The sequence below is a fragment of the Bombina bombina genome, chromosome 4, assembly GCF_027579735.1.
Source record: "Bombina bombina isolate aBomBom1 chromosome 4, aBomBom1.pri, whole genome shotgun sequence".
Lineage (NCBI taxonomy): Eukaryota > Metazoa > Chordata > Amphibia > Anura > Bombinatoridae > Bombina > Bombina bombina.
The window spans coordinates 1,028,180,777-1,028,206,584 of NC_069502.1; the positions used below are offsets into that span (position 1 = coordinate 1,028,180,777).

Below are 25,808 nucleotides of genomic sequence, written 5' to 3' on the forward strand. Positions count from 1 at the left end.
CAACGGTGTGTCCGGTCCACGGCCCGCCCTGGTTTTTTAATCAGGTTTGATTAAATATTTTCTCTAACTACAGTCACCACGGCACCCTATGGTTTCTCCTATTTTTTCCCCCTGTCCGTCGGTCGAATGACTGGGGTGGGCGGAGCCTAGGAGGGACTATATAGCCAGCTTTGCTGGGACTCTTTGCCATTTCCTGTTGGGGATGAGATATTCCCACAAGTAAGGATGACGCCGTGGACTGGACACACCGTTGGAGAAAGTAATTTATCAGGTAAGCATAAATTCTGTTTTTCACCTCTGTGAATACCTTATATCTAAGCCTTTGCAGACTGTCCCCTTATCTCAGTTCTTTTGACAGACTTGCATTTTAGCCAATCAGTGCCGACTGGTCTCTTGGTATCTTTAAATTGAAGAGTAAAACTAGGTAGGCTCATAAGAGCTCAGGAGTGTGCACGTATCTTTAGTACTTTATGGCAGCAGTGTTTTTCAACATTAGTTGTAGCTTTGTTATACAATGTTGCAAAACACTGCTGCTATAGAGTACTAAAGATACAGACACACTACTGAGCTCTTATGAGCCCACCTAGTTTTACTCTTTAATAAAAGATACCATGAAAACAAAGTAAATTGGAAACTTGTTTAAAATTGGATGCTCTATCTGAATCATGAAAGTTTAATTTTGACTTTACTGTCCCTTTAAGTATGCAATGGTAAACAATTATTTCTTCTACTATCAAATTTACTTCATTCTCTTGCTATCCTTAGTTAAATGAGCAACAATGCACTACTGGGAGCAACCTGAGCACATCAGGTGAGTCAATGACAAGAGACCTATGTGCAGCTAGCTTCCAGTAGTGCATTGCTGCTCTTAAGTATATCTAGGTATGCTTTTCAACAAAGGATACCAAGAGAATGAAGCAAATTAGATAATATTAGTAAATTGGAAAGTTTAACCCCTTCAATACTGGGAATTTCATAGAAAAGCTTACTCGAAGTACTGGAGAATTTTTAGCATTTTTTTGCTACCACTAAATGCAAATGTTTACTTATCAAAACTATATTTGTTTCCTATGGCATGGAGAGTCCACAACGTCATTCCAATTACTAGTGGGAAATTCAACTCCTGGCTAGCAGGAGGAGGCAAAGAGCACCCCAGCAAAGCTGCTAAGTGTAACTTCCCTTACTAATAATCCCCAGTCATTCTCTTTGTCTTTGTCAATGGAGGATGTGCGAAGATGGTGTCTGAAGATATTTAATCCTTTTATGGGTACTTTTCCCTGCAAGCAAGGATTTGGGTTATGCTGTTTCCATGTCGATCTCTTTAGTCTTTGCTATATTTCTAACATTGTTGCTACCCCTTCACAGAAAGCCAGTGTTGATTACTCTGCTCTTTCTTTTTCTTTAGGTCCCTGATAGAGAGTGTAGTATCTATCACACCTAAGAAGCTGTTCCTGCCCTGCAGCTGGATCCACAGGTAAGTGCATTTGCCTTCTAGATATTGAAGGACAGCACTTGGGAGGTTAATTCCTCTAGTGGATCATTTCATGGAACAAGACCTTACAGTTAGGTTTTCAGTTGGGCAGTTTGGCAAGCAGTGGCATATGTGATATTTTATGGAAACGTTAAGGGGTTAATAATGTTTACCCTTAGTTTGTTTGTGGAGAGTCTGACTAAAGGGGTAATTTTAGGAAATTTTGGAACCATAGGAAATATCTTTATTATTATGTGATGTAGTGCGGCGTACTTTAGTTTTATGCAGGTCGGACAGAAACGCACGCTTTTACAGTGTCGCAGTTTTTTATTTTTAGTTCGATCACATGACCTGCCTCTCTTCAGAGGTAAGCGAGTTAGACATCTTGCAATCTTGTCGCCTATTTCTGTGCCGGCTTTGGTTGTATCACTGAACTTAGCTAATCTGGCATCTAATCGGATATCACTTGCTGATTTTTCTGGAGTGACTTGGTGTGGTAAGGCTCCTTAGCTCAGCCTGAGGTATAAAGGTGTGAGGAAGTTTTTTTCTAAAATAAAAACTTTTTTTCCTTTTTGTATGTTAAGAGGTGGGTGCTTTATTTTGACCTTACTGGTGTTAAATAATTCTCATATTTTATATATTTTAAAATGGATTCAGACCATAGTTCATCTATTGCTTTTGACAAATGTTTGCTTTGTCTGGAGGCTTAGGGTTGTACCTGTGCAATTTTGTTCAACTTGTTTATCTAAGACCTTAAAATTTAAAGATAAATTACTCCCTTCTGGGCCTTATGTCTCTCAGGATAATGCTGTTCAGGATATGCCTCAGCTTTCTCCTCAAAAGTCTCAAACTATAGTTGTTTCACATGCAGTGCCCTGCGGTTCCTCTCAACCTCCTGGGGGTGTTTATTTGCCAGGAGATTTTGCTGCACAGATAACTTCTGCAGCTTTATCTGCTTTCCCTACTTTGGGTAAGCGTAAGAGGAAATCTAAACATTTTTCTACTAGTAAGGTTTCTGACCCTGCTAAGTCTGCTCTGGTCCTTTCTCAAATGTCTGATGAGGAGGATACTCCAGTAGCTTCTAAAGGTGCAATTTTAGACTCTGACATGATAGGGAAATTTCTTTAGAATCTGAAGAAGTTAATTTCAGATTTAAGCTTGAACATCTCCGGTTGCTTCTGAAGGAGGTTCTAGCTATTTTGAACTTTCGGTTGCTGTCAACCCTAAGAAGTCTACTAAACTTAATAAGGTTTATGATTCTCCCTCATCAATAGATGTTTTTCCTGTTCCAGACAAGATGTCTGAAATTATAGCTCAGGAATGGGATATGCCAGGGGTTTCTTTTCCCCCTTCCCCTATTTTTAAAAAGATGTTTCCTGTTGCTGATGCCTTTTGTGATTCATGGCGCACTGTGCCTAAAGTATAGGGAGCTATCTCTACTTTGGCTAAAAGAACTACCATTCCTATAGAGGATAGTTGTTCCTTTAAGGATCCTATGGATAAGAAGCTAGAGGCTTACTTTAAAAAAGATGTACATCCATCAAGGATAACCGTGGCAACCTGCTGCAAGTATTGCTACGGTTGCGGGTGTAGCATCTTATTGGTGTGACTCCTTGTCTGATCTGATATCAGAGGAGACTACGATAGAGGAGATCCAATATAGGATCAAAGCTCTTAAACTGGCCAATACCTTTATCTGTGATGCTAACATGCAGGTAATTAGTCTAGGAGCTAAGATGTCTAGCTTCACTGTTCTAGCTCACAGAGCTCTGTGGTTAAAATCCTGGTCGGCTGATGTAACTTCAAAAGCCAAGCTTTTGTATTTACCTTATAAAGGTAAAACTTAATTTGGTCCTGGCCTGGCGGAAATCATTTCTGAAATTACAGGTGGAAAGGGATCTTTCCTACCTCAGGACAAGAAGAATAGACCTAAGGATCGCCAGAATTCTAATTTTCGTTCCTTTTGTAACTCTTAAGGATCAAAGTCTTCCTCCTCTTCTTCCAAGCCAGAGCAAGCTAAGACCTCTTGGAGGTCCAGTCAGCCTTAGAATAAGGGGAAGCAAAACAAGAAGCCTTCCGCTGACTCTAAATCAGAATGAAGGGTCCGACCCAATCCAATTTTGGATCAAGCGGGGGGCAGGCTTTCCTTTTTTCGACAGGCTTGTATACGCGATGTCCCAGATCCGTAGGCTGTGGACATAGTATCCCAGGGTTACAAAATAGAATTCAATTCTTGCCCTCCAAGGGGCAGATTTCTCCTGTCAAGACTATCTTCAAACCAAGTAAAGAGGGAGGCCTTCTTAAATTGTGTAGAGGACCTATACTCCCTGGCAGTTATTGTTCCAGTCCCTCTAGAGCAGTGTTTTCCAACTGTGGTCCTAAAGTACCCCAAACAGTCCTGGTTTTCATTATAGCTGAACTAGAGCACAGATCAAATAATCATCAGATGGATGAGAGCAGGTTGGTTATTGATCAGCTGATTACTTCACCTGTGCACTGGTTCAGCTATAATGAAGGACCAGGCCTGTTGGGGGTACTTGAGGACCACGGTTAGGAAACACTGCTCTAGAGGAACAAGGTCAAGGATTCTATTTAAATCTATTTGTGGTTCGCAAAAAGGAGGGAACTTTCGATCCCATCCTAGACTTAAAGTGCCTCAACAAATTCCTCAAGGTTCCCTCCTTCAAGATGGAAACTTTTCGTTCAATTCTTCCATTGGTTCAGGTAGGTCAGTTCATGACGACCATAGAGCTGAAAGACGCATATTTACACGTTCCCATTCACAGGGATCATCACCAGTTTTTAAGGTTTGCCTTTCTGGACAAGCATTTCCAGTTTGTTGCACTTCCGTTTTGGTCTTGCCACGGCTCCCAGAATATTTACAAAGGTTCTGGGAGCTCTATTGGCAGTGATCAGATCCCAAGGAATTGCTGTGGCGCCTTATCTAGACGACATCATGGTTGAGGCGTCATCTTTTCAACTAGTAAAATCTCATACAGAGATGATGTTGTCTTTTCTACGTTTCCACAGGTGGAAAGTGAATCTGGAAAAAGAGTTCTCTAGTTCCAGCTACAAGAGTGTGTTTCCTAGGGACAATCATAGATTCCCTGTCCATGAAGATTTTCCTGACGGACGTCAGAAAATCGAAACTTCTTGCTTCTTGCCTATCTCTCCAGTCTGCTATTCGTCCATCAGTGGCTCAATGCATGGAGGTGTTTGGTCTGAGGGTGACTTCCATGGACATCATTCATTTTGATTGGTTTCATTTACGACCTCTGCAGCTTTGCATGCTCAGTCACAGAGATTAAATCGGGATCCCCTAACAAGAAGCTCCCTCTCATGGTGGATTTCACAGGAACATCTGTCTCTTGGCACTTACTTCCTGAGACCCTCCTGGGTAATTGTGACTATGGACGTCAGCCTGTTAGGCTGGGGAGCTGTTTGGGGTTCTCTAAAAGCTCAGGGCCTGTGGTGTCGGGAAGAGTCTTCTCTTCCCATAAACATCTTGGAGTTGAGAGCTATCTTCAATGCCTTGACAGCTTTGCCTCAATTATCTTTAATCCGGTTTATCAGATTCCAGTCGGACAACATAACCTCAGTGGCTTACATCAACCACCAGGGAGGAACTTGAAGTTCCTTGGCCATGAAGGAGGTGACTCGCATTCTGCAGTGGGCGGAAACTCACAATTGTCTCCTATAAGCCATACACATTCCAGGAGTGGACAATTGGGAGGTGGATTTTCTGACCAGACAAACTTTTCATCCTGGGGAGTGAACTCTCCATCCGGATGTGTTCTCAAGGATAACCCTCAAGTGGGGGGTTCCGGAGTTGGATCTATTGGCGTTTCATCAGAACGCCAAGCTTCAAAAGTACGGATCAAGGTGATTGATCCTCAGGCCGCTCTGATAGATGCTCTGGCGGTTCCTTGGAATTTCTGTCTAGCATACCCATTTCCTCCGTTTGCTCTCCTTCCACGAGTCATTGCTCGTATCAAACAGCAGAGAGCATCTGTGATTCTCATAGCTCCTGCCTGGCCTCGCAGGATCTGGTTCGAGGATCTGGTGAAGATGTCATCTCTTCCACCTTGGAGGTTAGCTCTGAGGAAGGACGTTCTAGTTCAGGGTCCATTCCTCCATCCAAATTTATATTTTCTGGAGCTGACTACTTGGAGATTGAACGCCTAGTCCTATCTAGATGTGGTTTTTCTGAAGCGGTCATTGATACTATGCTTCAGGCTCGTAAACCTCTTACTCGCAGGATTTATCATAAGGTATGGCGTAAATACCTTTTTTGGTGCAAATCTAAGGGTTTCTCTTGAAGCCGGGTGTGGATTCCCCGAATGTTATCCTTTTTTCAGAATGGCCAGGACAAAGGTTTGTCAGTCAGTACACTGAAGGGTAAGATTTCTGCACTGTCTATTCTTTTGCACAAACGTCTGGCAGATTTACCAGATGTTCAAGCTTTTTTTCAGGCCCTGGTCAAAATCAGGCATGCGTTTAAACCTGTTGCTCCTCCTTGGAACCTTAACCTAGTTCATAAAGTTTTGCAGCAGGCTCCGTTTGAGCCGATGCATGTTATTGATATAAAATTGTTGTCTTGGAAGGTTTTGTTTCTAATTTGTTTTTGAGCTTTTAGCTCTTCAGTGTGATTCCCCGTACCATACCTTATTTTTCATGCAGATAAGGCAGTCTTTTGTACTAAATTGGTGTTTCTCCCTAAGGTGGTGTCGGATCGAAACATTAACCAAGAAATTGTTGTTTATTATTTTTGTCCTAATCCTCCTCCTCATAAAGAACATCTTTTGCATAACCTGGATGTTGTGTGTGCTCTAAAATTTTACCTACAACTACTAAAGATTTTCAGCAATCTTCTGCCCTGTTTGTTGTTTTCTCTGGAAAGCGTAAGGGTCAGAAGGCCACTTCTACTACTCTTTCCCTCTGGTTAAGAAGTATGATTCATTTTGCTTATGAGACAGCTGGGCAGCAGCCTCCTGAGAGAATCACAGCTCATTCCACTAGGGCTGTCTCCTCATCTTGGGCTTTTAAAAATGTAGCTTTTGTGGAACAAATTTGCAAGGCGGCAACATGGTCCTCTTTGCATACTTTTTCCAAATTCTACAAATTTGATACTTTTTCCTTGGCTGAGGCCTCTTTTGGGAGAATGGTTCTTCAAGCGGTGGTGCCTTCTGTTTAGGTCCTCTAGCTTGGGTATTGGTTCCCACTAGTAATTGGAATGACGTGGACTCTCCATGCCATAGTCAAGAAAACAACCAAATTTATGCTTACCTGTTTTTTCCATTTTCCTTTGGCTGAATGAATGGGTATTATGGATAAGGGAAGTTACACTTAGAAGCTTTGCTGGGGTGCTCTTTGCCTCCTCCTGCTGGCCAGGATTTGAATGTCCCACTAGTAATTGGAATGACGTCCATGCCCAGAAAGAAAGAAATTTATCAGGTAAGCATATGTTTTTTTGTTTGTTTTGTTTTTTAAGTAGACAACCCAAGGTATTGATATAGGCCCATTTTGGTATGTTTCATGCCACAATTTCGCTCCAAATGTGATCAAATTAGAAAAAAATTATAATTTTTTCACAAACCTTGGATTTCCCACTGAAATACTTTATATACCACTTGAGCAGTCATAGCATAAATGGTTGTAAGCTTCTCTGGGATCCTTTTTGTTCAGAAATAGCAGACATGCATGGCTTTGCAATTGCTTTTTGGTAATTAAAAAGCTGTTAATTGCAGCTGTGCACCACACTTCTGAAATTCCCGGCAGTGAAGGGATTATTTAGTTATCTGATAACGGTAATAGAATTGTAGTGTAGTGAATTACCTCCCTTATCCCCTGCCAAAAAGCAAAATTAGCACTTAGAATTTCTTACTGTAGCCTCTGCCCTTAGTGTGATAAGAGTATAGACATTTTTTTAAACTAAAGTTTCATTCCGCTAGTTCCGAGCATGAACAAATCTGTCTCCCTGTTTATCTCATCTATTCACTTAATACTAAACTAAGTTTTATGACATCATGCTAGATAAGCATCCTATAGAGACCACAGCCTGTAGGGCTGTGACAGGGAGTAATGGACACTACACACATGAAGTTTATAAAAATAAATAAAAGGTAAAATCCATTTAAATTAGATGCAAAATAGATATTGCAATTAAGTAAAAGTCACTGCTTTGTGTGTTTTTTTTAAATTACATCAATGAAACATACTGTTTAATATCCATTTTAAAGGGACATGAAACCCAATTTTTTTCTTTCATGATTCTGATAGAGAATACAATTTTAAACAACTTTCCAATTTACTTCTATTATTTTTTTTTTTTTTTATAACTTTATAACAAAGACAGATAAATTTACTACATTGACGGTTACCTGATAAAAACAAAGAATAGGTAACACATTATAAACAAATCCATACATAATTAAATAAAAACAGAATAAGCCAACGTAAGGGGCCGAAAGTGCCCGTGCATAAATGAATACAAATCTTACAACTTATTTAAAGCGAACATTCATATTGGCTAAAAGTGCATAGTGTAACCATATAAACCTTTGTTAGGTAGCTAGTCTTTCTTCATCTTAGTTGCTTTTTCCATTTCAACCCTCCCACACTACATAGACCATACAACACAAACAACATAACAAAACCCCACAAACAGACAAAAAAAAAAATCGCTAAACCTCTCTTCCCACCCCCCCCGTCCCCATCTCCCCCAGACCGCTCACTCAGTGTCTGTTGCCCATTCACCAGAGAAATGGCCCGCCAAAATATTCATCTGTATAAATTCTGAATTTCTAATTGGTTTGATTAAAATTTTTTTGTGTATTAGGGGCAGGGATCTTACAAATATCTCCCATTTCTTAAAAAATACTACTAAATATTGATCTTGTGGGTATGGTACATTAATCTGTTCTATTATGAATTGGTCAGTCAAAGCCCTTTTAAATTGTGCCATTGTAGGTGTAGAGGATGCTTTCCATGCTTTAAAGATAAGGTTGCGTGCTGTTAATATAATAGTGTTTATCAGGCTATAGTTCTTAATTGTATCCTGGTATTTTACCAAAAAGAAGATCTCAATTGGAGATATTTTATGGTCCACCTTCAAAACTGCCGTCATCCAAAATATGATTTTCCCCCAATATTGACATACCTTAGGGCAACTCCATAAACAGTGAAATAGATCAGCTCCTATAGTTGAACATCTAGGGCAGAGAGCCTTTGTTTTGTACCATTTAGCAAGGACAGCAGGTGTAAGGTATCTCTGTAACCCAACTTTTATCTGTGACTACCTCCATGATGTCGGAACCCAAGTCTGTTGCGTTATTTTAAAACTCCCCATGATAGTCTGCTCATCTATATCCGGAAATAGAATAGCCCATTTATCAACCATCTCGTTTACTTGTACTTTTGACGCTTTCTGGTTTAATAGTAAATACAGAGGGGAAATTGCATATATTCCTGCTGCGTACATTGAAATCCTGGGCTGCAACTCACCCAAGGACCAATCATTCCCATATTTTGTGAGCAGCTCCTGGAGAAAATGTCTAACTTGGAGGTAGGCGTAAAATTCACGTGTCCCTAGATCAAACCGAGTTGCAATTTCTTGGAATAATAGTGTATATCCTCCCGCATCCCGTAATTGACATAGTTTGGAGACCTTTCGTCTCCCAGTCTTTAAATTTCTGATTAGAAAGGCTGGGGCTAAACTCTGGGTTACCCACTATAGGTAAATATTGTGAGACATAGGGAGAAATCCCCACTTCTATACATAGCCTTTGCCATGCCATGATGACATTCTTAAAGGTACCTAAATAGAATATATTGGATGGAATTGATGTGAGTGGACAGTGCAAAAGAGCCTTCAATTTGAATGGAGCCACAACCTGTGATTCCCAGGTGAAAGAAGTAATTTGCTCCTTCCCAGTTAACCAATCTAGTGCGAATATAGCTATAATAACCAAATTGTATGTCTGAATATTAGGGAGTGCCAGGCCCGCTGATAGCTTAGAGTTCATGAGCCTATATGAGGCAATCCGCGGTCTCTTGCCGTTCCATAAAAATTTGGAACAGGCCTTATTATATATAGTGATATCTTTTTTATGTAAGAACCATGGGATATTTTGCATAATATAGAGGAGCTTTGGGAAGATGACTGATTTAATCAGAGTCACCCGAGCAGTTAACGAAATCAGTAGCCTGGCCCATTCATCCAGCTTTTTCTCTTGTTAAGTGTATCCAGTCCACGGATCATCCATTACTTGTGGGATATTCTCCTTCCCAAAAGGAAGTTGCAAGAGGATCACCCACAGCAGAGCTGCTATATAGCTCCTCCCCTCACTGCCATATCCAGTCATTCTCTTGCAACTCTCAACTAAGATGGAGGTCGTAAGAGGACTGTGGTGTTTTATACTTAGTTTATTTCTTCAATCAAAAGTTTGTTATTTTTAAATGGTACCGGAGTGTACTGTTTATCTCAGGCAGTATTTAGAAGAAGAATCTGCCTGCATTTTCTATGATCTTAGCAGAAGTAACTAAGATCCTTTGCTGTTCTCACATATTCTGAGGAGTGAGGTAACTTCAGAGGGGGAATAGCGTGCAGGTTTTCCTGTAATAAGGTATGTGCAGTTAAAATATTTTTCTAGGGATGGAATTTGCTAGAAAATGCTGCTGATACTGAAGTAATGTAAGTAAAGCCTTAAATGCAGTGATAGCGACTGGTATCAGGCTTATTAATAGAGATACATACTCTTATAAAAGTGTATTTTAAAACGTTTGCTGGCATGTTTAATCGTTTTTTACATATGTTTGGTGATAAAACTTATTGGGGCCTAGTTTTTTCCACATGACTGGCTTGAATTTTGCCTAGAAACAGTTCCCTGAGGCTTCCCACTGCTGTAATATGAGTGGGAGGGGCCTATTTTAGTGTTTTTTTGCACAGCAAAAATTACAGACACAGACATCCAGCTTCTTCCTGCATGATCCAGGACTTCTCTGAAGGGCTCAAAAGGCTTCAAAAGTCGTATTGAGGGAGGTAAAAAGCCACAGTAGAGCTGTGGCAGTTGTTGTGACTGTTTAAAAAACGTTTTTGTCATTTGTTCCGTTTTTGGTATTAAGGGGTTAATCATCCATTTGCAAGTGGGTGCAATGCTCTGCTAACTTATTACATACACGTTAGTGTAACTGCATTTTTTCACTGTTATTTCAAAATTTGGGAAAATTTGTGTTTCTTAAAGGCGCAGTAACGTTTTTTATATTGCTTGTAAAAATGTTTTAAAGTGTTTTCCAAGCTTGCTAGTCTCATTGCTAGTCTGTTTAAACATGTCTGACACAGAGGAACCTACTTGTTCATTATGTTTGAAAGCCATGGTGGAGCCCCATTGGAGAATGTGTACTAAATGTATTGACTTCACCTTAAACAGTAAAGATCAGTCTTTATCTATAAAAGAATTATCACCAGAGGGTTCTGTCGAGGGGGAAGTTATGCCGACTAACTCTCCCCACGTGTCAGACCCTTCGCCTCCCGCTCAGGGGACGCACGCTAATATGGCGCCAATTACATCAGGGACGCCCATAGCGATTACCTTGCAGGACATGGCTGCAATCATGAATAATACCCTGTCAGAGGTATTATCTAGATTGCCTGAATTAAGAGGCAAGCGCGATAGCTCTGGGGTTAGGAGAGATACGGAGCGCGCAAATGCTGTTAGAGCCATGTCTGATACTGCGTCACAGTATGCAGAACATGAGGACGGAGAGCTTCAGTCTGTGGGTGACATCTCTGACTCGGGGAAACCTGATTCAGAGATTTCTAATTTTAAATTTAAGCTTGAGAACCTCCGTGTATTGCTTGGGGAGGTATTAGCTGCTCTGAATGACTGTAACACAGTTGCAATTCCAGAGAAATTGTGTAGGCTGGATAAATACTATGCGGTGCCGGTGTGTACTGACGTTTTTCCTATACCTAAAAGGCTTACAGAAATTATTAGCAAGGAGTGGGATAGACCCGGTGTGCCCTTTTCCCCACCTCCTATATTTAGAAAAATGTTTCCAATAGACGCCACTACACGGGACTTATGGCAGACGGTCCCTAAGGTGGAGGGAGCAGTTTCTACTTTAGCAAAGCGTACCACTATCCCGGTTGAGGACAGTTGTGCTTTTTCAGATCCAATGGATAAAAAATTGGAGGGTTACCTTAAGAAAATGTTTATTCAACAAGGTTTTATTTTACAGCCCCTTGCATGCATTGCGCCTATCACTGCTGCGGCGGCATTCTGGTTTGAGGCCCTGGAAGAGGCCATCCAGACAGCTCCATTGAATGAAATTATTGACAAGCTTAGAACGCTTAAGCTAGCTAACTCATTTGTTTCTGATGCCATTGTTCATTTGACTAAACTAACGGCTAAGAATTCCGGATTCGCCATCCAGGCACGTAGGGCGCTATGGCTTAAATCCTGGTCAGCTGATGTGACTTCAAAGTCTAAATTACTCAACATTCCTTTCAAGGGGCAGACCTTATTCGGGCCTGGCTTGAAGGAAATTATTGCTGACATTACTGGAGGCAAGGGTCATTCCCTTCCTCAGGACCGGGCCAAATCAAAGGCCAAACAGTCTAATTTTCGTGCCTTTCGAAAATTTCAAGGCAGGAGCAGCATCAACTTCCTCCGCTTCAAAACAAGAGGGAACTGTTGCTCATTCCAGACAGGCCTGGAAACCTAAACAGTCCTGGAACAAGGGCAAGCAGGCCAGAAAGCCTGCTGCTGCCCCCAAGACAGCATGAAGGAATGGCCCCCTATCCGGAAACGGATCTAGTGGGGGGCAGACTTTCTCTCTTCGCCCAGGCGTGGGCAAGAGATGTTCAGGATCCCTGGGCGTTGGAGATCATATCTCAGGGATATCTTCTGGACTTCAAAGCTTCTCCTCCACAAGGGAGATTTCATCTTTCAAGGTTATCAGCAAACCAGATAAAGAAAGAGGCATTCCTAAGCTGTGTGCAAGACCTCCTAGTAATGAGAGTGATCCATCCAGTTCCGCGGACGGAACAAGGACAGGGATTTTATTCAAATTTGTTTGTGGTTCCCAAGAAAGAGGGAACCTTCAGACCAATCTTGGATCTAAAGATCTTAAACAAATTCCTCAGAGTTCCATCATACAAAATGAAAACTATTCGGACCATCCTACCCATGATCCAAGAGGGTCAGTACATGACCACAGTGGACTTAAAGGATGCCTACCTTCACATACCGATTCACAAAGATCATCATCGGTTCCTAAGGTTTGCCTTTCTAGACAGGCATTACCAATTTGTAGCTCTTCCCTTCGGGTTGGCCACTGCCCCGAGAATTTTTACAAAGGTTCTGGGCTCACTTCTGGCGGTTCTAAGACCGCGAGGCATAGCGGTGGCTCCGTATCTAGACGACATCCTGATACAGGCGTCAAGCTTTCAAATTGCCAAGTCTCATACAGAGATAGTTCTGGCATTTCTGAGGTTGCATGGGTGGAAAGTGAACGTGGAAAAGAGTTCTCTATCACCACTCATAAGAGTCTCCTTCCTAGGGACTCTTATAGATTCTGTAGAGATGAAAATTTACCTGACGGAGTCCAGGTTATCAAAACTTCTAAATGCTTGCCGTGTCCTTCATTCCATTCCACGCCCGTCAGTGGCTCAGTGCATGTAAGTAATCGGCTTAATGGTAGCGGCAATGGACATAGTGCCATTTGCGCGCCTGCATCTCAGACCACTGCAATTATGCATGCTAAGTCAGTGGAATGGGGATTACTCAGATTTGTCCCCTCTACTAAATCTGGATCAAGAGACCAGAGATTCTCTTCTCTGGTGGCTTTCTCGGGTCCATCTGTCCAAGGGTATGACCTTTCGCAGGCCAGATTGGACGATTGTAACAACAGATGCCAGCCTTCTAGGTTGGGGCGCAGTCTGGAACTCCCTGAAGGCTTGGCCTCAGTTAGCAACACTGAGGTTCATCAGATTTCAGTCTGACAACATCACGACTGTGGCTTACATCAACCATCAAGGGGGAACCAGGAGTTCCCTAGCGATGTTAGAAGTCTCAAAGATAATTCGCTGGGCAGAGTCTCACTCTTGCCACCTGTCAGCGATCCACATCCCAGGCGTAGAGAACTGGGAGGCGGATTTTCTAAGTCGTCAGACTTTTCATCCGGGGGAGTGGGAACTCCATCCGGAGGTGTTTGCTCAACTGGTCCATCGTTGGGGCAAACCAGAACTGGATCTCATGTCGTCTCGCTAGAACGCCAAGCTTCCTTGTTACGGATCCAGGTCCAGGGACCCGGGAGCAACGCTGATAGATGCTCTAGCAGCTCCTTGGTTGTTCAACCTGGCCTATGTGTTTCCACCGTTTCCTCTGCTCCCTCGACTGATTGCCAAAATCAAACAGGAGAGAGCATCGGTGATTCTGATAGCGCCTGCGTGGCCACGCAGGACCTGGTTTGCAGACCTAGTGGACATGTCATCTCTTCCACCATGGACTCTGCCTCTGAGTTAGGACCTTCTAATACAAGGTCCTTTCAATCATCCAAATCTAATTTCTCTGAGACTGACTGCATGGAGATTGAACGCTTGATTCTATCAAGGCGTGGCTTCTCCGAGTCAGTCATTGATACCTTAATACAGGCTCGGAAGCCTGTCACCAGGAAAATCTACCATAAGATATGGCGTAAATATCTTTATTGGTGTGAATCCAAGAGTTACTCATGGAGTAAGGTTAGGATTCCTAGGATATTGTCCTTTCTCCAAGATTGTTTGGACAAAGGCTTATCAGCTAGTTCTTTAAAAGGACAGATCTCTGCTCTGTCTATTCTTTTGCACAAGCGTCTGGCAGAAGTTCCAGACATCCAGGCATTTTGTCAGGCTTTGGTTAGGATTAAGCCTGTGTTTAAAACTGTTGCTCTCCTGTGGAGCTTAAACTTGGTTCTTAAAGTTCTTCAGGGAGTTCCGTTTGAACCCCTTCATTCCATTGATATTAAACTTTTATCTTGGAAAGTTCTGTTTTTGATGGCTATTTCCTCGGCTCGAAGAGTCTCTGAGTTATCTGCCTTACATTGTGATTCTCCTTATCTGATTTTTCATTCAGACATGGTAGTTCTGCGTACCAAACCTGGGTTTTTACCTAAGGTGGTTTCTAACAGGAATATCAATCAAGAGATTGTTCCATCATTGGGTCCTAATCCTTCTTCAAAGAAGGAACGTCTTTTGCATAATCTGGACGTAGTTTGTGCCTTGAAGTTTTACTTACAGGCTACTGTACTGTTTGTTGTTTACTCTGGACAGAAGAGAGGTCAAAAAGCTTCGGCAACCTCTCTCTCCTTTTGGCTTCGGAGCATAATACGCTTAGCCTATGAGACTGCTGGACAGCAGCCCCCTGAAAGGATTACAGCTCATTCTACTAGAGCTGTGGCTTCCACCTGGGCCTTTAAAAATGAGGCCTCTGTTGAACAGATTTGCAAGGCTGCGACTTGGTCTTCGCTTCACACCTTTTCAAAATTTTACAAATTTGACACTTTTGCTTCTTCGGAGGCTGTTTTTGGGAGAAAGGTTCTACAGGCAGTGGTTCCTTCCATTTAAGTTCCTGCCTTGTCCCTCCCATCATCCGTGTACTTTAGCTTTGGTATTGGTATCCCACAAGTAATGGATGATCTGTGGACTGGATACACTTAACAAGAGAAAACATAATTTATGCTTACCTGATAAATTTATTTCTCTTGTAGTGTATCCAGTCCACGGCCCGCCCTGTCCTTTTAAGGCAGGTCTAAATTTTAATTAAACTACAGTCACCACTGCACCCTATGGTTTCTCTTTTCTCGTCTTGTTTCGGTCGAATGACTGGATATGGCAGTGAGGGGAGGAGCTATATAGCAGCTCTGCTGTGGGTGATCCTCTTGCAACTTCCTGTTGGGAAGGAGAATATCCCACAAGTAATGGATGATCCGTGGACTGGATACACTACAAGAGAAATCAATTTATCAGGTAAGCATAAATTATGTTTTCTTGCAAGAGTCCATCACCGCCCTATAATTTAATCCATACCATTCCTCTGGGTTTCTAGATAATCGTAAACCCAAATATGTAATCCGAGGGACCTCTCGAAATGGATGGTTCACCTGCAATGAAGTATTTTTATATATCCACATTAGTTCAGATTTAGAGGTATTAATCTTAAACCTGAGATTTCCCCAAACTCTTGAGTAATGCTCTGTAAAGTGGGTAGTGACACTTTAAGATTAGATAGAAATAGGAGAAGATCATCCGCATAGAGAAGAAGGACCAACTTCTCCCCCGCTAATGAAATCCCCTCAAGTTCTTGCCGTAATCGAAAGGCCAGAGGTTCTACACTAAGATTAAACAAGAAGGGGGAGAGTGGGCAACCCTTTCTAGTCCTTCTGAATAGATTGAATCGATGAGTAGAGGTGTTGTTAATAATCTCCGCGGAAGAGGGAGTACTGTAGATTAAACGTATATAGTTGTTAAATGGACCCGAGAACCCAAATTGATCTAACGCGGAAAACAAATGGTCCCAACTGACCCTATCGAAAGCCTTTTCCGCGTCGACTGTTAAGATAGCCTTGTCTATACTTCCATGGGATTCCTTAGCTTTATATATATTCCAGAAGGATTCAATCAGAACTAATAATTTCCTCATGTTCCTTACCGGCTTACGACCATGCATGAAACCGGATTGATTCTCATGGACTAGGTCGCCCATATGGGGTTTTAATCGTGAGGCTATAATAGCTGTGATCAGCTTATAGTCGGTGTTTAAAACCGAAATAGGTCTAAAGGAGCTTGGTAAATCAGGATCTTTCCCCTTTTTTAAGATCAGTGAAATATTTGCAGATGTGAAGGATGCGGAACACCTCGTGTTCTCAGAAAAGTAAAAGTTAAATAGCTTAGTTAATATAGGCAGCACCTGGGGTTGGAGAATTCTATAATATTCTATGGGGAGAGCATCTGGGCCCGCTGCTTTATTGGGCTTCGCATTTTTAATTGCCCAAGTTATTTCCTCTTCAGTGATGGGCACATTAATAGCATCTCTGGCTTCTGTGGATAAACATGGAACTTTAATCTTTCCCCAAAATGCCTCTTTTTTTTATTTGGTTTAATAGGCTCTTGTCTATATAAATCCTGAAAAAAGTCAAAGAATACTTTTTCTATATCAGCATGGCTTGTATATCTCATGGCTCCTTGCTTAATAGAAGTAATTGTATATCTGGGTGAAGACTTGGCTAACCTCGCTAGGAACTTTGCTGATCTACCTGTGAACCCCCCATATCTTGCTTTCATTCTAAGTTCTTCCTGGGCACTGATCTGTTTCAAATACGAATCCCGGAGTGTCTTCGCTGTAATATAAGCCTCCCAACATTCTCTTGTACGCCTAATAATGTAAGCTCTATATGTGTTCTTGACCCGATTGGCTAGTTGTCTGGCCCCTACACTACAGCTTTTTGACCAATAGAGTATATAAGATTTAATCTCTCCGCGTAAAACGGCTTTAGAGGCCTCCTAAAATGTCTCGATCCTGTCTATATAATTACGGTTATTATTAAGATATTCTGCCCACTTCAAACGTAGATGGTTCTGAAATTTAACATTATTACTCAGATATCTAGGGAAAGAGATATAATTCTTACCAAGCCACCTACATCCGGTAGTGAGACCCAGTACTATAACGGCATGATCAGAAATGGCTATGTCTTCAATTCTAGTAGCCCAATTCCGGACGAGCATGGTTTCTGAAATCATAAAATAGTCAAGTCGAGAAAAAGAATCGTTGAGCATGGGAAATACACGTATAGGAACGAACATCCGGGTTTTGTACACGCCATAAATCGACCACCCCCAGGTGAGAACATAATCTCTGAAAGATCCGCATTTTTCTGCCTCTGCTGTTTAGCATCCTATTATTAGAGTTGTCCAAAAAGGGGTCTGCTAACAGATTAAGATCTCCTGCAATAATTAAGTTTAGTCCTATAAATCTGTGTAGAGAGAGGACTACATTTCCTGTAAGGGCTGACCAAAAATTATGGTCAATTTGGTTGGGACCATATATATTACAAAGTATATATCTAATACCTTTAATTTCCAGTTCCATTATTAAGAATCTCCCTTCAGAATCGGGTTCAATATTAATTATTCTATATTCTAATTTCCGATTCAATAGAATTGCAACCCCCCTCTTCCTCGAGGTAAATGGAGCGGCCACAACTTCCCCCACCCACTTGGATTTAAGTTTGGGTATTTCAGTGGCATTAAGATGTAGCTCCTGTAGGAGGACTATGTCGGGGTTAAACCCCAGGTGTTTTATTACGGCTTTTCTTTTGATTGGTGAATTGATGTCCCCTATATTCCAGGATAAAAAATTAAGATTATATGGCATCAATACTATTCATCTTACTGCCCCAGTATACAATAAAGGGTACTCCTGGTTCATCTCAAGGGGAAAAATAAAGGGCCTATCTCAACGGCGGCACACAAGAAGGGGCAGGGAAGGAGAGGAGAGGCGTAAAGGGGAGAGGAAGAGAGAGAGAGAGAGAGAGAGAGAGAAAAAAATAAATCACAACACAACCCCCACAGAGAAACCCCCCCCCAACAAAACATAAAAACACCATTTCTGAAACTACCATAATCCTAAATTCAGACACCATATTACTCAATTCTATATCTCTAAGTGACAGAATATTCTAATTCTGTGATCAAAGAACCTCTACCTAATACATTGGAGACATGTTCATGGTACCCCAGCCTCCCTACAAAAAGCCTCAGCCTCCATAACATTGTTAAGTGTATGTGTACTACCATCTTTCTTCACAATTAACTTTGCTGGGTAAATCAGCCTGATGTTGTAGTTCTCTTTCTGCAACCACCCATAAAAGAAAGACATATCTCTTCTCTTAGTTAGTGTTTCCGAAGAGAAATCCTGAAACAATAGTAACTTATGTGAGCCTAAAGAGAGAGGACTACATTTCCTGTAATGCTTGAGGTATAATAATTTGTCCTGAAAGTTGACAAATTTAAAGATTACTGGCCTAGGTCTCAGGGTCTTACTATGTTCACGTTGTTGGCCTATCCTATGTACCCTTTCAATCAGAAAGGGAGCAGCAGGAGCTGGGATCTGCAAGGCCTGTGGTAATGTAATGGTGACAAAATTCATTAGATCTTGAAACTCAGGAGACTCAGGCAACCCAATCACTTTGAGGTTATTACGCCTCGATCGGTCCTCAAGATCCTCAATCTTAGCTTGCAACAAAGTGATAGTTTTGCTGTGAGTATCTATTACAGGATCAATAACATTGAATCTATCTTCCAGATCTGAGATCCGATTCTCAATTTCATCTAGACTAGATGAAAACTGCCTAACCTCCAAAGTGAGGTTTGATATCTCATTTCTGATCTCCTGTTTGATCATATCAAATTGAGGTGTCAACATTTTTGCTACTTCAGCTGCAAATTCTATCAGATTGTTGGGGGAAGGATTACAGACACTTTTTTCCAGAGGGGTGACAGTGCTAGAATCCAAGTTCCTGCTGCTCCCTTTTTTTTCTCTTGATTTGGGAGGCATATTGGAGGGAGAACTTCTTTGCTGCATGTATTTATCCATGAACAAGACCTACTTGATGTTGTCTATACAGCTTAACGCAATAGGAAACACTTCAAAAATCTCCAAAAACTTATAATGCTCTAATAGACTTTCTCCGAATAGAATTCTTTGTGCAGCCTATAAGAGATATAATTTAAGGGGAAGAAGGGAGAGAAAAAAAAAAAAAAAAAAGGTGCTAACTTTTCTATAGTGTTAAGACAGTTTATTCTCCAAAAAGTGATAAAATGTTTTTATTCAGGTGTCCATTCTAATCCTCCAATTCCCTAGACTTAGTTTTATCTAAAGTGTAAGAAGATTATTCCTTACTTCTAAACCAATTTAGTGTATGTTATAGTGTAAAATTTAAAGTAGTAACACAATACTTTTAAACAAATTAGTGTGAGTGAAGAAATATCGGCATAAATACACAATTTCTTAGCATAAAGCAACACAATAGAAATTACCCAGGATAGCTTGTGTGTATACACCTATCCTAGTATGTAGTTATAGGCTTAATTTTATAAAAATATACTTCAATATCCTATAGTTTAGCACTATTAACTCAGAGAGGGCACACTTCGAGGGGAATTGGTGTTTTATATTTATCACAGTAGATTTAACATAGTACCCACTCTATATTGTATAGTACAATTATATAAATCTCAGCCCCGATAAACTCTTTCAAATGCTGACTATCAGGAAAAAAATTCTAACTGAACGAGCCACTATGTTTTAATGTCTGGTAACCTTCCGTAACCACCTTTTTATACATATACTATGTCCCAACATCTCACGTTCAAAGGTAAAGCAACCCGCTATCAAAACCTAAAACAGGAGAGGATTTTATAATAATGCAGGATATACACAAGTAAACTATGACACAGAAGAGGATAATAGCTCTCTCACAATAAAACTCAGCATTAAACGTATTTAGCTCCAATGTTATTTCATATCAATGTCATTACTGCCTTCGCAGCTAGTTTACCCAGCCGACATGAGCTATTAGTTTGCTCTGTGGATCCAAAAAAAGCCCAGTATGCTGTGTACAACAAGAGAAAAATTGAGGCACTTGAGCAAGCACAAACACTGAGACCATGATACGTTGCCTCGCTGTCAAAGCCCAAAGTCTCAACGGGGGTACCTTGTCTGTTCGTTTGATCTTTCCAAGTTGTGGTATCCTGTGGCAGAAGAGCCCCCAGCTGCAACCAAGATAGTGGAACAGTTGCGCGGCAGAACAGCACACCCGCGTCGAAGGGAGCAGCCGTCCAATCAATCACCCCAGACACTCCTTCTCGGCTGGAATGCAAGCCGTCGGCAGAGGAGGGCCGGAGCAGACAGCAGCCAGAACCGATATACGGTAACCCCCCCGACGCCTCACACTGAAGGAGGCGGGATCACTTCGGCTGTTTGCCCGTCCAGGGGGCCCAGACTTCCTTGTGGTAAACTCAACGCCACCTCCACTCCGCTCTCAACCAGGGAGAGGGACTCTAACGCTTCCAGTATTAGGCTCTCCAGATGAGCCAGCGCTGCTTGAGCACTTCGGTGCACCCGTCAGAGATTGTCAAGAGATGGAGAGGGCTGCCGCTAGGTATATAAAGAACTCAACCAGGTGAGTGTCAGAGTTACCGCTCTGTATAATATATACCAGCGGATAGATAGTTTATTCAAGGAACAGCACTTGTGCAAGTGAACCCAAAGTCTCTTTTATAGATAAAGTTTGTTTGTCAGATGCAATAGGTAGAAAGGCTGACAGTCATTAATGCAAAGTCTTGAGTATAGCAGAAGGGCTTGTCTAAGATAGTCCTGAATCGATGCTTAAGAGCCCCTGTGGAAATGGTGTGCACCAGCCACCGTGCACTTTTAGGCTGCAACTTTAACTTCCCATGCTGGATCAGAATCCATGTTCCCAAGCCTGTGTGTGGCCAAGGGAAACAAATGCATATGCTGGTGTTGATTTAGGCCTCTCTCAGAGGAACGGAGCGTCCTCAGCACCTGCAGCTACTTGCAGTTACCTGCATGCCCCGCCTCCAACAGGAAGTCCTACTTCTATTATTTAATTTGTTACATTCTCTTGGTATAATTTGTTGAAGGAGCAGAGATGCACTAATGGTTTCTAACTGAACACATGGGTGAGCCAATCACAATTGACATATATATGCAGCCACCAATCAACAGCTAGGACCTAGGTTCTCTGCTGCTCCTGAACTTACCTATATAAACCTTTCAGCAAAGGATAACAAGAGAAGGAAGCAAATTAAATGATAGAAATAAATTGAAAAGTTGTTTAAAAATGTATTCTCTATCTGAATCATAAAAGAACATTTTTGGGTTTCATGTCCCTTTAAGCCCTCATGTTTTCGGGACGTTCTAGTGTTATAATTGCATAATCTAAATTATTAGATCATTTGTATTAAACATTTGCCACTGCGTTTTTAACTCAATGCAAATTCACTCTCACGAAGTGCAATGTATTGCTACCTCTATGCAGGATATGGCCAGTGAGACAATTTAGTATGACATTTGTACATAGCTGCCATCACAGTTAGTTTCCTGTTCATGACTGACACTGGAGCATTTTAAACTTGTATTTCTTTTACAAGATATGACGAGTCCACAGATTTCATCCTTGCTTGTGGGATATCGCCTCCTGGTCAGCAGGAAGTGGCAAAGAGCTCGACAGCAGAGCTGTATATATAGCCCCTCTCTTCCCTCCCCCTCTAGTCATTCTCTTTGCCTGTGTTAGTGATAGGAAGAGGTAAAGTGAGGTGTTAGTTTAGATTCTGCAATCAAGAGTTTTTTTTATTTTCAAACGGTACCGACGGTGCTGTTTTTTCTTACAGAGCAGCTTCTGAGTAGTCGTCTAGACTATGGGAACTGGGGAATTTTTATATCCACTGCGCCTCCCATATTCTGCTGCATTATCTGTACATGGTCTTGTGAGAATGTAACCAAGATTACATCAATCATCAGGGAGAAACAAGGAGTTCCTTAGCAATGACAGAAGTATCCAAGATAATTCGGTGGGCGGAGGCTCACTCTTGTTATCTGTCAGCAATTTACATCCCAGGAGTGGACAACTGGGAAGCGGACTTTCTGAGCAGACAGTCGTTTCATCCAGAGGAATGGGAACTTCATCCGGAGGTCTTTGCCGCTCTGATTCTCAGGTGGGGCAGACCAGAATTGGATCTGATGGCGTCTCGTCAGAATGCCAAGCTCCCGAGATACAGATCCAGATCAAGGGATCCTCAGGCCGAACTGATAGATGCCTTGGCAGTGCCCTGGGTGTTCAGCCTAGCTTATGTGTTTCCACCGTTTGCTCTCCTTCACCGGGTGATTTCTCGGATCAAGCAGGAGAGGGCTTCAGTAATTCCAATCGCCCCTGCGTGGCCACGCAGGACTTGATATGCGGATCTGGTGAACATGTCCTCTCTGCCACCGTGGAAGCTTCCACTGAGGCAGGACCTTCTCATTCAGGGACCCTTCCATCACCCAAATCTAGTTTCTCTGCAGCTAACTGCTTGGAGATTGAACGCTTATCCAAGCGAGGGTTCTCTGATTCGGTCATTGATACTTTGATTCAGGCACGCAAGCCTGTTACTAGAAAGATTTACCATAAGATATGGCTTAAATATCTTTATTGGTGCGAATCCAAGGGCTACTCATGGAGTAGGGTTAGGATTCCCAGGATTTTAGCTTTTCTCCAAGAAGGATTGGAGAAAGGGTTGTCATCAAGTTCCTTAAAGGGACAGATTTCTGCTTTGTCTATTCTGTTACACAAACGTCTGTCAGATGTCCCAGATGTTCAATCCTTTTGTCAGGCTCTAAGGAGAATCAGGCCTGTGTTTAGACCAATTGCTCCTCCTTGGAGTTTGAATTTAGTTCTTAAAGTTCTTCAAGTTCCGTTTGAACCCATGGATTCCATAGATATTAAGTTGTTATCTTGGAAAGTTTTATTTTTGGTTGCTATTTCTTCTGCTCGCAGAGTTTCTGAGATTTCGGCTTTACAATGTGATACATCTTACCTTATTTTCCATGCTGATAAGGTGGTGTTACGTACCAAACCTGGTTTCCTTCCTAAGGTTGTTTCTAACAAGAATATTAATCAGGAAATTGTTGTTCCTTCATTATGTCCTAATCCTTCTTCTAAGAAGTAGCGTATGTTGCATAACGTAGATGTAGTTCGTGCCTTAAAGTTTTACTTACATGCGACTAAGGATTTTCGTCAAACATCTTCATTGTTTGTGGTTTTTGCTGGGAAACGTAGAGGTCAGAAGGCTACGGCTACCTCTCTTTCTTTTTGGCTGAAGAGTATAATCCGTTTGGCATATGAGACTGCTGGACAGCAGCCTCCTGAAAGAATGACAGCTAATTCCACTAGGGCTGTGGCTTTCTCATGGGCATTTAAAAACAATGCTTCTGTTGAACAGATTTGCAAGGCTACAACTTGGTCTTCTCTTCATACTTTTTCCAAATTTTAAACTTTTGCTTCTTCTGAGGCTGTTTTTGGGAGAAAGGTTCTTCAAGCAGTGGTGCCTTCCGTTTAGGTCCCTGTCTTGTCCCTCCCTTTCATCCGTGTCCTATAGCTTTGGTATTGTATCCCACAAGTAAGGATGAAATCCGTGGACTCGTCATATCTTGTAAAAGAAAAGGAAATTTATGCTTACCTGATAAATTTATTTCTTTTACGATATGACGAGTCCATGGCCCACCCTGTTATCTACAGACAGGTTTTTTTATTTTTTGTTAAACTTCAGTCACCTCTGCTCTTTGGCCTTTCCTTTCTCTTCCTAACTTCGGTCGAATGACTGGAGGGGGAGGGAAAGGAGGGGCTATATATACAGCTCTGCTGTGGAGCTCTTTGCCACTTCCTGCTGACCAGGAGGTGATATCCCACAGGTAAGGATGAAATCCGTGGACTCATCATATCGTAAAAGAAATACATTTATCAGGTAAGCATAAATTTCCTTTTAACCATTTGACGGGGATAAGCATATAGTTACCAATGAGCATTTGCTTAATAATACATTTCTGGTGTTCTCATAAAATAAGCTTCATGTTTTTTTTTAAATGTCCAGTGACACAGGACCAGAGTTGCGTAAGTTTGCAGATTATCCCCTATCAACTGTTCTCTCCTATAGATGACCTACCAAAAATCCCCCACATATTTTCAGTTCTGGTTTTTCTTAGGGCGACCAATTTATTGCACACATTCTCAGGTTTGCTTTTTCTCAGAGGCCGCAAAAAGTAGTGCAGAGGGTTGACCGTTGGGCCCCTCCTGACATAGAGCTGGTATCCTTTGTTGAAGGACCAGCAATGCTTTGCTACTCCTTTAACAAAGGATACCACGAAAACAAAGTAAATTTGATAACAGAAGTAAATCGGAAAATTGTTTAAAATATGAAAGTATGTTCTAGCTGAACTATGAAATAAAAAGTATTGCATGTCCCTTTTATTCTGAGATTAAACTCGCCCATCAAATAATTAATTGTATTATGTTTTTAAAGTCTGTGGGTTGAGGAAATTTCATTTTGGAGACAACAGGGCAGCAGTGAGGCAAGATGTGGCTATTTTTATCTCAATAATAAGGCCACTACTGCAATGTTCTGAGCACCAGGCTGCAACATTTAAATGATATTGGTTGCCTGGAACCCATATTTGAGTCCAGAGTTATTTCATGATCTATAATAACTTGTGCACATGGCTTGCCTTGCACCCGCATACATGAGGTCACCATATAAGTACACATTCATGTGGCTTACTTGTGTATGCAAGTGGAGCCGTGTGCACATGAAATATTTAACAATTCTAATAAGAATTTCTCTTGTTAAGTGTATCCAGTCCACGGATCATCCATTACTTATGGAATATATTCTCCTTCCCAACAGGAAGTTGCAAGAGTCCACCCACAGCAAAGCTGCTATATAGCTCCTCCCCTAACTGCCATATTCAGTCATTCTCTTGCAAGCCTCAAAATAGATAGGAGGTCGTGAAAGTCTGTGGTGATTTATTCTTCAATCAAAAGTTTGTTATTTTTAAATGGCACCGGAGTGTTCTGTTTTTCTCAGGCAGTATTTGGAAGAAGAATCTGCCTGCGTTTTTCTATGATCTTAGCAGACGTAACTGAGATCCATTTGCTGTTCTCACACATTCTGAGGAGTGAGGTACTTCAGAGGGGGAATGGCGTGCAGGTTTTCCTGCAAATAAGGTATGTGCAGTGAAATATTTTTCTAGGAATGGAATTGACTAAGAAAATTCTGCTGATACCGAAGTAATGTAAGTAAAGCCTTAAATGCAGCGATAGCGACTGGTATCAGGCTTATTAATAGAGATACATACTCTTATAAAAATGTGTTTTAAAACGTTTGCTGGCATGTTTAATCGTTTTTTAACGTACATTGGTGATAACACTGTAATGTTGGTATAGCCTTAAATGCAGTAAAAGCGACTGGTATCAGGCTTATTAATAGAGATACATACTCTGGTGAAAATGTGTTTTAAAACGTTTGCTGGCATGTTTAATCGTTTTTAACATATGTTTGGTGATAAAACTTATTGGGGCCTAAGTTTTTTCCACATGGATGGCTTAAATTTTGCATAGAAACAGTTAACTTAAGCTTCCCACTGTTGTAATATGAGTGGGAGGGGCCTAATTTAGCGCTTTTTTGCGCAGTTAAAATTACAAAATGAATTATCCAGATGCCCTCAGCAGTCCCATGAATACT

At 41.4% G+C, this 25,808-nt stretch overlaps 1 protein-coding gene across 1 annotated transcript in view; it reads left to right on the top strand.

The window, feature by feature from the left end:
* The window catches only part of TASP1 (taspase 1), a 680,735-nt gene that overhangs the window by 48,407 nt on the left and 606,520 nt on the right, over positions 1-25,808 (top strand). The window lies entirely within an intron of this gene.